Here is a 13,331-nt window from a genome sequence, read left to right as displayed (position 1 = left end):
ATTTCTCCCTAAAATAGGTTAGATAATTGGCTCTCTAGAGGCATGCATTCATTTCCCAGCCTCATAGGTATGTAAAGTTAGGTGAGCGGAGTCCCACTGTCACCATTAGCTAAGCCCATCTACATGAGGAGTAACAGCAGTCTGGCTCCCCTGCTGCAGTCACACATTACCCTCCCCTTCTTCATGCTGTCACCAACAGCCATCTGATCCCATGTTGAGCTAGCACAGCACGCTAAGCCAGCAGAAAGCTATTCCTCTTTCTATAATGTTATTTTTCAGTTGATTTAGTTGCTTGGCTCCCAGTGAGGGTAAAATGGCCATCCTCTCCCATGAAGAATGTTGCCAGCCAGGGAAAGAAACACCCTTGGCAGGAGTTGAGGTAGCCTTCAGTGTGTTATAAAACTGTGCCCTCACGTGCCAGAGGCATAGAGAAAACAGAAGGATATGTAACTGAAAGTAGTAATGGGACTAAATTCACTGGAACATGGAAAAAAAAAAGGAACACAATTAAGGAGTGGGAATATTTTAAAAGTGATGAAACATATGGCAAAATACCAGGCTGCAGTGGAAACTAATATCTAGCTAAAAGATACAGAGCTTAGGAGATACAAGATGAGACATTTTGCAGTAGCATGCAAGCCACTAAGAGTCATGGAAATGATCCAGGAGTATTATCCTCAAATGACAGGGACATGCTTCTCAGAAAGATATTCTCAGCATCACTAAACACAATGGCACATAAGCATACATGATCAAAATCTTGCGTTTGAATTGGGGCAGTGTCAATGCAATATCAACAATATATCCATATAGAAATAGCAATAGAAGCAAAACAGTGGAGGGAAAACAAACAAGGTCATATGGATCTGATGTAATTTCATAAAAGCATATGCAAAGATGTGATTACTGTAGATGACTACATATTAACAAAGTTCTCAGAAGATAAAACATTCTTACAAAAGGATGCTACAGCAGATTTGGCCATTCATTCCATATCATTGGCATCAGTCAAGATCCTACTTAGAAGACCTATCAATTGGTAGCCAGCTGAAAGAAGATCTTCAGTGGAGAAGTATTTTCCAGAGCAGCTTTTATACCACAGCACACACATTTCAGTCCTTTGCTATGTACAATGCACTGGCCTAAAAGACTTAAAGAATTAACAAAAAATACAAGTGGTTGCATGCAGTTTGAAGTGCTTTTAACAATCCATTCTCATTTTGAGAAAGAAATTTTAATTCAGAAAGAAACAGACAAGTTGTAGAACAATTTGCAAACAAGACCACTTAAACTGGAGGTGTTACTTCCCTTATCCGTATGCCAAGATTTTTCTGCTGCCAGAAGATTCCTGAGGATGACAAATCCCTTTTGGATTTTTTCATTAATTTCCTTTAATCTAACCAACTGCCCTGAGTAATTCCTTTATTTTAATTATATATATATGTAATATATATATATATAATTATATATGGAAGAATATATATATATTATATATATGGAAGAATATAACAAGCCACTTTAAGTAACTGCTGGCATCTCCACCTACTTTAGTGCTCAGCAAATTTATAGAATCATTAAGATTGGGGAAGACCTCCAAGATCATTCAAAATCTCCAACAACAGCCACGGATGCATCTTCACACAGCCAGAACATGACCAGAGGCAATTTGTACACATTAAGAAGCTGCACATCAGCTATGATCACTTGAACTTTCAGATGCCTCAGCATGTATATGCTTAGTATTTAGAGGATACTTACAAGAGAAGAAAGTAATGCTACAGCTCTGATTCTGCAGCTAACAGCTAAAGAAAAGGCTTCAGAGGTGTTAAGTGTTAAAAACTTCATTAACCTTGTTCTGGCTGAAATCTCAGTACCTGCCAGTTGACATAAGCAAAGGAAAGATAAACAACAACAAAATGAGACCTGCCACAAAGTTATTTAGTACTGCCAAAAAGGGATGCAGGAATCAACTGAACATATCATAAACTCCATGTACACAACACTAATTGTGACATTTAACATCATTACTCCTAAAGTCAAGGAAGAAAGTGAATGCAATCACATGTAAACTCAGTCTAAATGGGCAAATACATGCTTAAAAAGAGAGTTGCTTAGAAGACTATAATGTTATTACCAGAGCCATTAAAGTACCTGAGAGACTCTGGCATTAAGTGCCACCAGATTCATTTTACAGGCCAGAAGGTATTGACCTACTGAGTCCTAACAATAATCCATGTCGCTTAGTGCTATATTCAGATGTCTCTTAAATACCTGCAGGGATAGGGACTCAATCACTTCCCTGGGAAACCTGTTCCAATGCTTAACCACACTCTCCATGAATAAGCTCTTCCTTATGTCCAATCTAAAACTCCTCTGGAGCAACTAGAGATAATTTCATTGCATCCACACTTAAAATCAGGAAAATAAAGATGTATACCTGGAACCTAAGCACAACTATGGACATCTTAATTTTTCAACGCCCCCTCCACAAAGAGCAGCCAAGAACTGAAGTAGTTAATCTTTCCATTCTCCACCCTTTACCTTCATTTTTCATGCCAAAAATAAAAAATAGACCTACTTAGCTCAACACTGGTGACACTTACCACTGAATCCGCATCTGTGGCCTCTTCCTAAGTTCAACCAAATCATCCCAAACCTCATTCTCCAAACTATTCTATCATAAGAGGATGCACCCGTGGTTCTGTCAGGTTAGTGACAAAGGCACTGTTCTAGCAGATACAGGATGGGCACTGAAGCAGTGGAATGAACTGGATGCAGATCCCCACTCCCCAGGGAAGTGCTCCTGGCCAGTAGATTACACAGAAGCTGGGTGGTAGCACTCAGCTTTTCAAGAACTATTTTCAGTTTCTGAAGTCTCTGTGCCAAAAGGACAACAGGCCACACACTTTCAAAAGGTTTCAGCTGTAGAGCACTTCAGCACATAAACACTTTGGGTTCTTGGGCTGCAGCCAGGTGCCTCACTTGTAGCTTTGGAAATAGTTTGTCCATGCCCACATTTCACTCAGGTGCTTTATTCAGTGTAGGAAGAAAACAATGTAATAATACCTCAAACTTCTCACCATCTGCCTTTCTACTCTGTTCTGGCCTCTAGAATGTCGTCATAAAATGGCCTGGGTTGGAAGGGACCTCAGGGATCATCTAGTTCCAACCCCCCTGCCATGGGCAGGGACGCCACCCACTAGATCAGGTTGCTCAGGGCCTCATCCAACCTGGCCTTGAACACCTCCAGAGATGGGACATCCACAGCTTCTCTGGGCAGCCTGTTCCAGTGCCTCATTATCCTGAGTGGAAAAAGTTCCTTCTAATCTCTAATTTTAAGACCATTCACCCTTGTCCTATCATTATCTAGCCAAGTAAAGAGTCTTTCTTCATCTTTTTTTTTTTTTTTTTTTTTTTTTTTAATAAGACACCTTGAAGTATTGAAAGGCTGCAATGAGGTCACCCCGGAGCCTTCTATTCTTTAGGCTAAACAGCCCCAGCTCTTTTAGCCTGTCTTTGTAGAAGAGATGCTCCAGCCCCTTGATCATCTTTGTGGCCTTCCTCTGGACCCACTCTAACAGCTCCACATCATTCTTGTGCTGGGAACTCCAGAACTGGATGCAGCGCTCCCAAGTAGGACCTCACCAGGGCAGAGCAGAGGACAATCACCTCCCTCAAGGTGATGCCTTACAGACATCCTAACTGGTTTCCTGATGCAGTTTGGAGGAAGCATCGTCCAAACAGTCACAACAGATAAGGATCCTTAGATCCTAATAAACAAGTAAGAGACTGGCCCAGCAATGAAGAACTCGAGCAGCTTCAGTTCTCTTCTTGCTTACAGACATCTTAAGCACCTAAGGGCATATCATCCAGGCCAAGATTTGTTTGAACAGGCATTTAGACGGTTGAGACAACACCTTGTTGGATTTTAAGAACCATCACTTCCAAAAGCCTTGGGCTCCTAGGAGGTTGTTTTCCTCTCGATTCCTTCACAGTTTACCTCGTTCCCAAAATCCCGTCATACTGTGTACTTGCAGCTTGCAGTTCCAAGTACATAAAATGGAACACTTCTGGCACAAAAGTTGGCAGAAACACCAACAAAGTCTCAGAAGCATTTTTAAATGTTTTCTCCCTTGTATGGGCGGAGAAACATTTTTAAACGTCTTCTCCCTTGTGTGGAAGGAAACAACAGAAGGGTTTTGAGCCTCCTGCTGACACACCTAACCCTTCTGACATGTCACACTTTCAAGTCCTACAGCAAACTGTGTGGTATGGGGCTCACATGCAAACTAGAGCAAAGTATTCAAGCTTTAAACTAGCTGTCAATTATCTACTAGCAATCAGAGGGGCTTTTCCTACATCTTATTCCTTACTGGCCTCTTTCATTGGAGTGTACTTCCCAAAATACAGCACAGTGCTGCTTGCATCAAGGGAAATTGCAGCAGAGTCCCTGGGCACAGGCCTTACGGGAAGCATGGTTCAGCCGGGAAGTCCAGCCAGTAGTGAAATGCAGTGCAAAGCACAAACTACAGTTCCCAGGAGACACTGTGAGTATATTTTTGGCTAAACTCTTCTGGTTTTCAGCCAAAATACTTTGACAAAAGAACTAAACTACCCTGGAAAGCTGACACTTCTCCTAAAAAAAGCTGCTTTGTCAAGAGCCTTTCTACTTCAAAATTATTCTCAATCAAGATTTTTTGGGCAGCCCTAAAGCTGACTAAATGGAGCTTTTGAAATAGAGTAAAATCATTCAAAAGTAATCAGAGAAGCAGCACTCATCATTGTGATGCACAATTTATAAGTTACTGTGCAATTCTCCACTGATTTTAAGCATACACCATGTTTAAAATGCCATTTTGACAATGAATTTGTCACATATTCTGCCCTGTATTAAGTTCATTTTAACAAATGCTTTCAATAATTTTGTGAAAGAGTCCTAACAATCTTAAGAAGAACAGTCAGCTTGGAAATGTTCCTTATATACAATATCTACATACCTTATTTATGTTGCAACAATCAGTAGAAAAAGTGAAAAGCATTAAGGGTATGTCTAACAAGTTGTCACAGACAAAGACATCCTAACATCATTCTCATGAGTGAAAACTTTAAAGCAGTGTTTGTTTCATATTTTTCAGTCCCTATAATGCCTTAAAATATCATGATCCTGCCTTAAATAATCTTATAAACATGAAATGTCCAAAAGTGTGAGATCTCATTTTCAAAAACAGAAACAGGACAAGAGTTTCCTAATGCATCTCTAAAATCTTTCACTACCCAAATATAAAAGCTGTAGTATTTCCAGCCAAGAGTCTCTGTTCCACTGTATGGCAAGTGAAGCTGTATATTTCAGTTTTCCAAAGTCACTTTTTGTCAGAAAAGAATCCCTGTCCTGAATTCCTCTATTTGAGCACACATATGTATGCACAGAGGTCAGAATGGAAACTCTTAATTCCTTTTATGAATCCTAATTTTTCATATCCCATGACTGAAAAGCAGGCATATGGCCTTCTGGTTACTGAACTATGGTTTACTCTCATCGTCCAGCTCATTTAGATCATCTTTACATTCTGCCTTTACACATCCTTAATTTTCATTAGACAGTCCTGTATACTACTGCTACCAACTTGATTTGGTTTTAACTGAGTTTACTCTTAATTACCCACTGGTGTAATTCTATCCTTTACTGGATCCACTGTCATCTGCTTCACTTATGCAATGTCAGTCTTTATTCTCTGTCTTCCAGACGTATTAAAAGCTCACTTTGTAAAGTAGAAAATAGCCAGCCACTTAGGAATAAAAGTAGAAGGATGGAGAAAAGTACTGAGCACTTCCAAAATTAAACTGAGATGTCTGTCATGTATTACCAGGAATCAGAACCCCTTAATAAACTGCATTAACTTTCCATTGCATGAGAAATTAAAATACCACTTCATCCTTTGTTGCTCAAAGAAAGGAATGAGCTCCTTCAATGGCATTTGAATGCTTCATACACAAATCTCACACTGACCAGGAATTCTGCAATCTAACCCACATGGGTGCCTCAGACAGAATAGTCCCACTTTATCTGCTAGAACAGAGCAAGCTGTTACTCCCCTTACCTTCCCCTGCTATGCAGCCATTGCCAATCATATTTTGCTGCTTACAAGACACCCCCCTAACAAACATCCAAGCTTTTTTCCTCTGTATTTCTAGAGAGCAAAAGCACAAAAGCCTCTTACCTTACGGTTGCTGAGAAAATGGGAACTGCAGAACACTCTGTGCCTGCAGGGACACTGCACAGATGAACCTCATTGCTGCTGTTTACAGAAGTCTGACAGTTTTTAATTTGAAAAGAGGTTGTCTTTTGCTTTTCGACAGTTCAACAAATCAGACAACACAGTTGCAAGTGTTATCTGTAAACAGCTTCCTGTTTGAAATAGATCAGCTGTCCTGTAGGACAATAATTAGGAAAGAAGTGTGGGAAAGCTGAAGAGGTCCATGATGTAAGCTTTTTATTTTGGGAATGTACTTTTTTGGGAATGCACTCTTACTCTCCCCTCCTCCTCTCTAGCAGAGAACCCCTTTTTAACCATTTAGATCTATTCAGCTCTAAGTTATGCATGCAACTGCCCTAGGACAGCACTTCCCTTGCTTTACTTCATTTCTAACAACTGATGTGACAACACAGGGAGTGCAGCAGTGAATATGACCGAGTTATGTGAATAATTAACACGCTTTCCCTAGTGAAACTCACCCCACTCCTGCTGTTAGCTGTAACATTCTTGACTTACTGAGTGGAAACATGCAAGTATTTCAGAGCTGAGTCTCAATTCTCCACAACAATGCTGTTATCCACATGACAGGCTTAAAGATTTATTTTTTAATACACCTTTGACATCACCATGTCAGCGAGAAAGAAAAAAAGATAAAGAAATCTTTCAGTATCTTTTCACCCTCCTAAAATGTGAAAAGAATCACCAAAAAGCTTTTGGACTGTGGGACAAGAGAAAGCTGTGATAGGAGCACGTGCTCGCTTCACTGACCTTCTGATTTGCTCTCGTAGAGGTGTATGTCCTCTCCATCAAGGATTTCATGCTGTGGTGGGGGTTGCAATGTCTTTTGATAGACTTTTCCCCCTCTGCTCATGTCTGGCAGCGTCCCCTCTCCATGCACTCCTCTCCTGGCCCTGAGGCACGTAACCTCCTTCCACACACCACAGCCCCCCCTTGAGGCTTCACCACCCCACACCTGAGCAGTTTTACATGCAAGGGATGGGTGCTGTTGGCAGAGTTATCCCCCTCTTCTGGAGGAGGGAATTTGTTCAGCCAGCACATCCCCACCTCTGAGGAGGCTGCGACAAAACAGGCAGTAAGGGGGAAAAAAAGACAAAAACACGGTACCACAGATACCACAGCAGTGCCTCGCATTCAGAAACCACTTTTACAAGGGCTGAACCTCTCCTACACCACCCTCTTTTCAAGCTGGGCTGGATCCTGGCTGTCTCTCCTCCATCAGCTTCTGTGTTTCAACGCCCACCAGATGGTCACAAGAAGTTCAGAACTGATGCTCACTTTCAGATTACATCAGTAAGGACAAAAATGTAAAACGTAACAGGGTAAGCACCCCACAACTCTAACTTGAAAGCTGTTTTCTGCATACAAGCTGCATTAGTTCAGAGGGAGCAGAAGGCAATTAGCAGGATCGGGCCCTCACAGCACTCTGTTGGCAGCAACTTGCTGCAAGAAACGTTTGATGTAAAGAATGCAGCCAAGTGACTGCAGTCCAAGCCTTTGAAGATCATATTACGATGGCAAAGGCAACGTCCATTTACATACATATCTGCTCTCCCTATATAAACAGGCAAATAACTGAGGCCAGAGCTGGAATTCAGGGAGAAAGAGCCATTTCACGGAAAGTAGAAAAGGTAGTGTTAAACACCAGGCAAACAGAAGTGAAGAAAAATAAATCCAAGTTTCCAGAGTTCAAAAGGGAAGGCCAAACACAACAGATATGATAGAACTGTTTTCTCTGGACAAGGAGAAAATAAGTCTATGGCTTTGTTTCACCTCTGAAAAAGAAAAGGGCATACTCCTCTTACAGCTGGACATGAGCATCCTTCCTTCACCCACTCAGACAGCAGACCCGAGGCTGTACAGCCATGCTAGCACATTGTTGGAACCAGACTACAGGCAACCCAGGGCACTAAGACAGACTACACTGGAGCAGCTCAAAAATTCACCTCCCCAGCTTCACCACCTAGCCCTGTCCCCATCCATAGCTGAGACAACCGAATTACTGTAGGGCAGCTGTTCAACCCCATCAGGTCACAGTCGGTGTTGGCTATTCAGCTAACGCTTTTCCTTATGTTAATATGCCAGTCTGAAAGCTGTAGAAGTTCAAGAAATGGTTCTTAAGTCTTTCAGCCACCCTTGCTAATGCAGCGGGACAACTTTCAGAGGCTAGGGTATACAACAAGACAGATCTAAGTTGGCTATCATGATTGATCCACAACCAGACATCCACCCAGCCTTTAAGCTCAGGGTAAATACCAACTATGCAGAAGAGTTGGATTGAAATAGTTAAAAAAAAAAAGCACAAATCAAAATCAAATTGATTATTGAAAGGTGATTTTTTTTTTTTTAAAGGGAAACATTTTCAGAGCCTTCAGGCAAATTCTTTTACTCTTTCCAGAGTCAACTGGCATTCAGTCTGTAAGAGGATTAAATGCAATGCTCATTTTAAAATACTGTTTAAAATACTATCTAAAGATACTGTTTTGAAAAGATGACAGAGCCCTAAAATTCTCCCCTCAGTTTGACAAGTCACCCAATGGTGTCAAAGGATCATGGAACGGTTGGAAGGGTCCTCTGGAAGTCATCCGGCCCAACCCCTTCTCAAGCAGGGCAAACAACAATCTGGACCAGGTTTTCTTAAGGGATGAAACCTGCCAATACCCAAACTCTTTCATAAGTCATAACGTGAACTCAATTGCTGGAGCTCAGCTTACTACAGGTTGCATCACAAATACTGCTCCACTTCTTCAAAGCCAGGGCTGCCTTGCTAACCAGCCCTTGGTAAGCATCCCAGGGCAAACTCCTGAAAAAGGCAGGGAGATGCAGCAGATCTATGACTTCCTGATGGCAAGCTGAGTGCATTCCCTCCTTCGCTCCTGTGACAATCAAAAAACATAGCCCCTTTCCTCTGGCTTCGCCTAACAATAAACTGTTTAGGCAAAAAAAAATAGGAAACTGTTTTATTAAGTATCAAAATACATCTGGGGGAAAAAGGAACGTGTAGTGCTGCCTGCCCCTGTGAAGATCCCCATACATACCTCATCCCATTAACGCAGCCCCAGAGGGTGGACATCACCACTTCAGTTTGATGGACAAGGCAACAGAAGAAACTCTCCTTACCACCTTTTCTGTACAACGCGCTAGGTGTGTAGTGGTAAAGTTCAGCATGGAAACAGCAATGCAAGTTTTAAGTTCTTTTACTGCAGTGTAAAAACTAGCCTTCAACTTCTTTAGTGTTGCTGCACCAACATTTTTTTGCATAAAGTTTCTGAGCAGCATTCGCTGCAGCAGTAATAAGAAATGCGAACTGTGTTTTCTGTTATTTCTCATCTCTAAATTTGGTAAAATCTCTTAAATGCCTGGCTCCGCTTCTATCTTTGCTGTTCCAGGGGCAAATCAAAACTGAATCAGACTCATCAGCACAAAATCATGAAAACCATGGTGTTGCCCATTAGCTATTAACCATTTAGCAACATTTAACAGCAGAAACTAATTGACAAGGTTAAGAATTATTTTCCTGAGAAATGGCAAGAAGGAATAGCAGTAAACCTGTGGGTAGAGGAGGAGATACCTAAACTTGCAAGCTGTAACAAATCCAACAAAAACTTTCTCCTCTTGATCACAATAAGATCAAATACACGTAATTCCTGCAGGGAACAGAGCACTAGTACAAAGAGATGCTGCAGTGTCGCCTCTTTCTCTTGCTCTCAGCGAATGTAGGTTTTTCACACGTGTGCTCTTAAGGCAGGCAATAAGCACACCAAAGCCACCTGCTTACAAAGGGGTCAGCCATTTGCACTGATCAATGCTGCAGTCAAGCCTGTATGGAGGAAAGGGACTCACGCTCCCCTAGCCTAGCCTTAAGGCTTCTTTTTCTGGGACCACATGACCCCATAATCGATATTTTGTCTGCCATTCTGATACAGCTGTAGAGACCTACAAAGCCCATACCGCAGAAGATGAAAACAGTCTAAGCTTTAAAGGTGTTTATTTTTTTTTATTTTTTATTCTTTTCTTGGCATCACCCTGGCTTTTAGACTCAACTAAGAATCAAACTCAGGCCTCCCATTTAGAAAACTTAGGAAAAGTGAAGGCACAGGAAATAGATTATTTCAGTCCATAGCACAGGAGCCATAATGTGTCCTTTAACACTGCTTGATGCAAGGATCACTCTATTAAGGCTTGCCACATGCTTCTACTTATATTCAAGGGGAGCTTATCGGACATTATCTAATCATGCCTCCAATTAATCACATTAATCCAAGGCAGATCAAGCACTTCAAGCAAATTCTGTCACACCAGACCTGTGACACATCCATGAACCAGTCCTAGTGGAAATCAACAGGGAGCAGCTTTCCTCATAGACAAAAATATTTGAAGACATTTGTGAGGACTTACATGGAAGCCATATGGTAAGCTCTCCTATCAGGTGCAAGCCTTAAGAGCACCTAACAGCATAAGGCCCTTGCTCCTCGCTTTGTTTGACTGGGCTACAACAGGCAAGAATCCATTTTTCTACACTCTTCAGGATGTGATCTGTCTCTCCACATAACACTACAGGTCTTGCTACAGTATGATGCCTCATCACTTTTTCACAAAAACCAGACAAGCTCCTGAAGAATCACGCTTTCAGAGCTCCTCTGTGACAGCACACAAAAGGTACAGGCGAAGTCTAGCATCATCTCTTATGGGCACTCCTTTAGGTTAAGGTAACATTTGACACCAGTATTCCAGCTGCCTCATTAGTACTTGACCAGATGGCATCAAGTGACTTTCCAGATTGCAGGCGTTCATTTGATATGCTTGTCAAGGGAGAGCGGGAGTTGTCTGATTGTATCACTGACACTAAAACACACGGGAGCCCGTGCATAAAGGTAAACTATGACAAAAGTCTTTTGCAGAGCACACGGCCTGGTATTTTTATGCTACAAAAATTCACCTCTGCTTGCAGCTTCATTTATTTAAGAACCATAAATAGTTTTAAGTGTTGCACTTTCAAAGAATTTGCTTATAGAGCCATCATGGGCCTTTGCATTTCATTTAGTTCAAAGGGCTTACAACAAGAGCCAAGAGAAAAATTGTATAGCCAGCTGGCAATGCCTGGCAACATTTGCCATTTTCATAATCAGTTTACTTGATTCCCTCCAAATCCCCAGTGCGTCAAAACTGGAACTGCTACTGACATTTTTGTTACTAAGAGATCAAACCTGAGTTATATTTCACCATGAAAGAAGAAATACTGTCTACTGTAGCCTGCTGTCTGAGCATCACCTCTACTTGCAGATGTTACTTGGCCCCAGTAGACTCACCAACCTCTAATTAAATGTAGTTAACATCTGGTAAGTCTCCAAACAGTCCCCTAACTGCTTCTTCCAACCCACAACAGCAAATATCTATTTGCACAGGATACCATCTGTGACTGTTATAGCAGAAAGATTAGTAACATGTCTGACTTGAGACTAGATTTTTTTACCCCCGCCATCTTCAACCTGCGTAATGCCCATTATAGCAGTGAGAGACTTGAATTCTCAAGTTCTATCACTCCTTCTGTTGTAGGATCTCCTGGAATTACTCTGCCCACACACAGCCAGGATTCAGGGCTATACGCCAGAGACAGAAGTTTGAAAATGCGAGAGGAAAAGGTCTTAGGCAAATTTCTCCAAAGACACAGCCTGTTCTTTTCTGTGTGAAGTCAAGCCTTGTCAGTAAGTAGCAGGAAATTAACTATTAATTACAACAGGGTATATATATTTTCTTTGTTCTCTTTGCATTGTCTGCACCAGAAGTAACAGCCCACTACTACCTGCCCTTTGCTACTAAACAGAAGCTATGGTACAACTTAAAAAGCTCCCCTGTTCCAATGCAAAAGCAACGTAGAACTTGTTTTAACCTTTTAGTTTTTCCACAGTTCAAGAGATGCATCAAGTGGGAAGCAAGCAAACCCACAGAAAATGAGAAAAAGGAAGCAAAGGTACAAAGACCCTCAATAAGTGCACTTGTCTTCCATTTACTCCTAGGTAAAAAGACACAAGCTATTAAGAGCTCCTGGTGTATAGGTTGTTACCTACTTAGCTTTCCATCTATTAGGCTGTCTCCATAATTAGGTACCTTTTATTGCATTAACCACTTCCTCCTAAGTAATAGAATAGTCTGTTCAGCAAGGTTAAGTACTAAATTCATATAAATTGCTCAGAACATTATAAATTGCTAAGTCCAAAGAGTCAAACTCCCCCCTGAGCCGGTAAAAAGTTAAAACTTGCTGGAAATGTTTCTAGATATACGTACAGATTTTCGAAGTGTAGGGCTTTCAAAGCCTTTGGCTGCTATGATACATATGGCCAAGGATGTATGGGAACTATGATAAAACACCATCTATAGATCATAGATACCGTCTAGATAGCAGTCCTCCTTTCACCCTTGCATATCTATCCCTGCTGTTGGTTATTAGTCATGTCCTGGCTACCCCAGATTACCCCAATATTTATTTACATATATAAACCGCTAATAGGTGGAAACAAAATCCATGACTTCCAAAAGCAAAAACAAATGACTGAAACTGTAGTTTGTGTACAAGATAATTAATCTTGCAGAAATTAAAATGTCTTCCAATTTCACTCTATTGAAGGTGGGAAGCTGCAATACCTGCTTTTAGGTAAGAGCCAGTAACGTTCTACCACTCAACCAGCAAGGACAGTTGCCTCTAATTCAACCTATGCGTTCACCAAACCTACTTCCCACAGAATTAAAACCCTTCTTCGGATATGTCATTGCTCCATGTTTCAGAGGTCACAACATCTGCTATGTAGAATTCTTCTAGTGTCAGGAAGGTGTTGTTCTCCAACTGACAGTCTTAGCACAAAAATCTCAGGAGTCCCTCTGCTCTATGGTAATTCCCCACTTCCTCTGTACAAGGAGTCTCAACATGTTTCATTTTATTTTTCTAGGCCGATTCTTTTTGCAGACTCTTCTGTCCAGAGTCACGTTTTGACCAGAAAATGTTGGTGGGTTAGTACTTTGATACACAAATGCCACTCATCCAGAAAGCAGAGCAGTCTCATG

At 41.3% G+C, this 13,331-nt stretch overlaps 1 protein-coding gene across 2 annotated transcripts in view; it reads right to left on the bottom strand.

Annotated features, from left to right (window-relative positions):
• COLEC11 (collectin subfamily member 11) overlaps positions 1 to 13,240 on the bottom strand; it is a 44,646-nt gene extending 31,406 nt beyond the window's left edge. For both annotated transcript variants that reach the window (XM_068678526.1, XM_068678527.1), the window contains exon 1: positions 6,219 to 13,240. The gene's annotated coding sequence lies outside the window, so the exon portion shown is untranslated. The remainder of the gene's footprint in view (positions 1 to 6,218) is intronic.
• Positions 13,241 to 13,331: the final 91 nt, after the last annotated feature.

This window comes from Anas acuta, chromosome 3 (assembly GCF_963932015.1).
Source record: "Anas acuta chromosome 3, bAnaAcu1.1, whole genome shotgun sequence".
Lineage (NCBI taxonomy): Eukaryota > Metazoa > Chordata > Aves > Anseriformes > Anatidae > Anas > Anas acuta.
The sequence above is the reverse complement of the archived record's forward strand: the minus strand, read 5'-3'. Positions and strand labels throughout refer to the sequence as shown.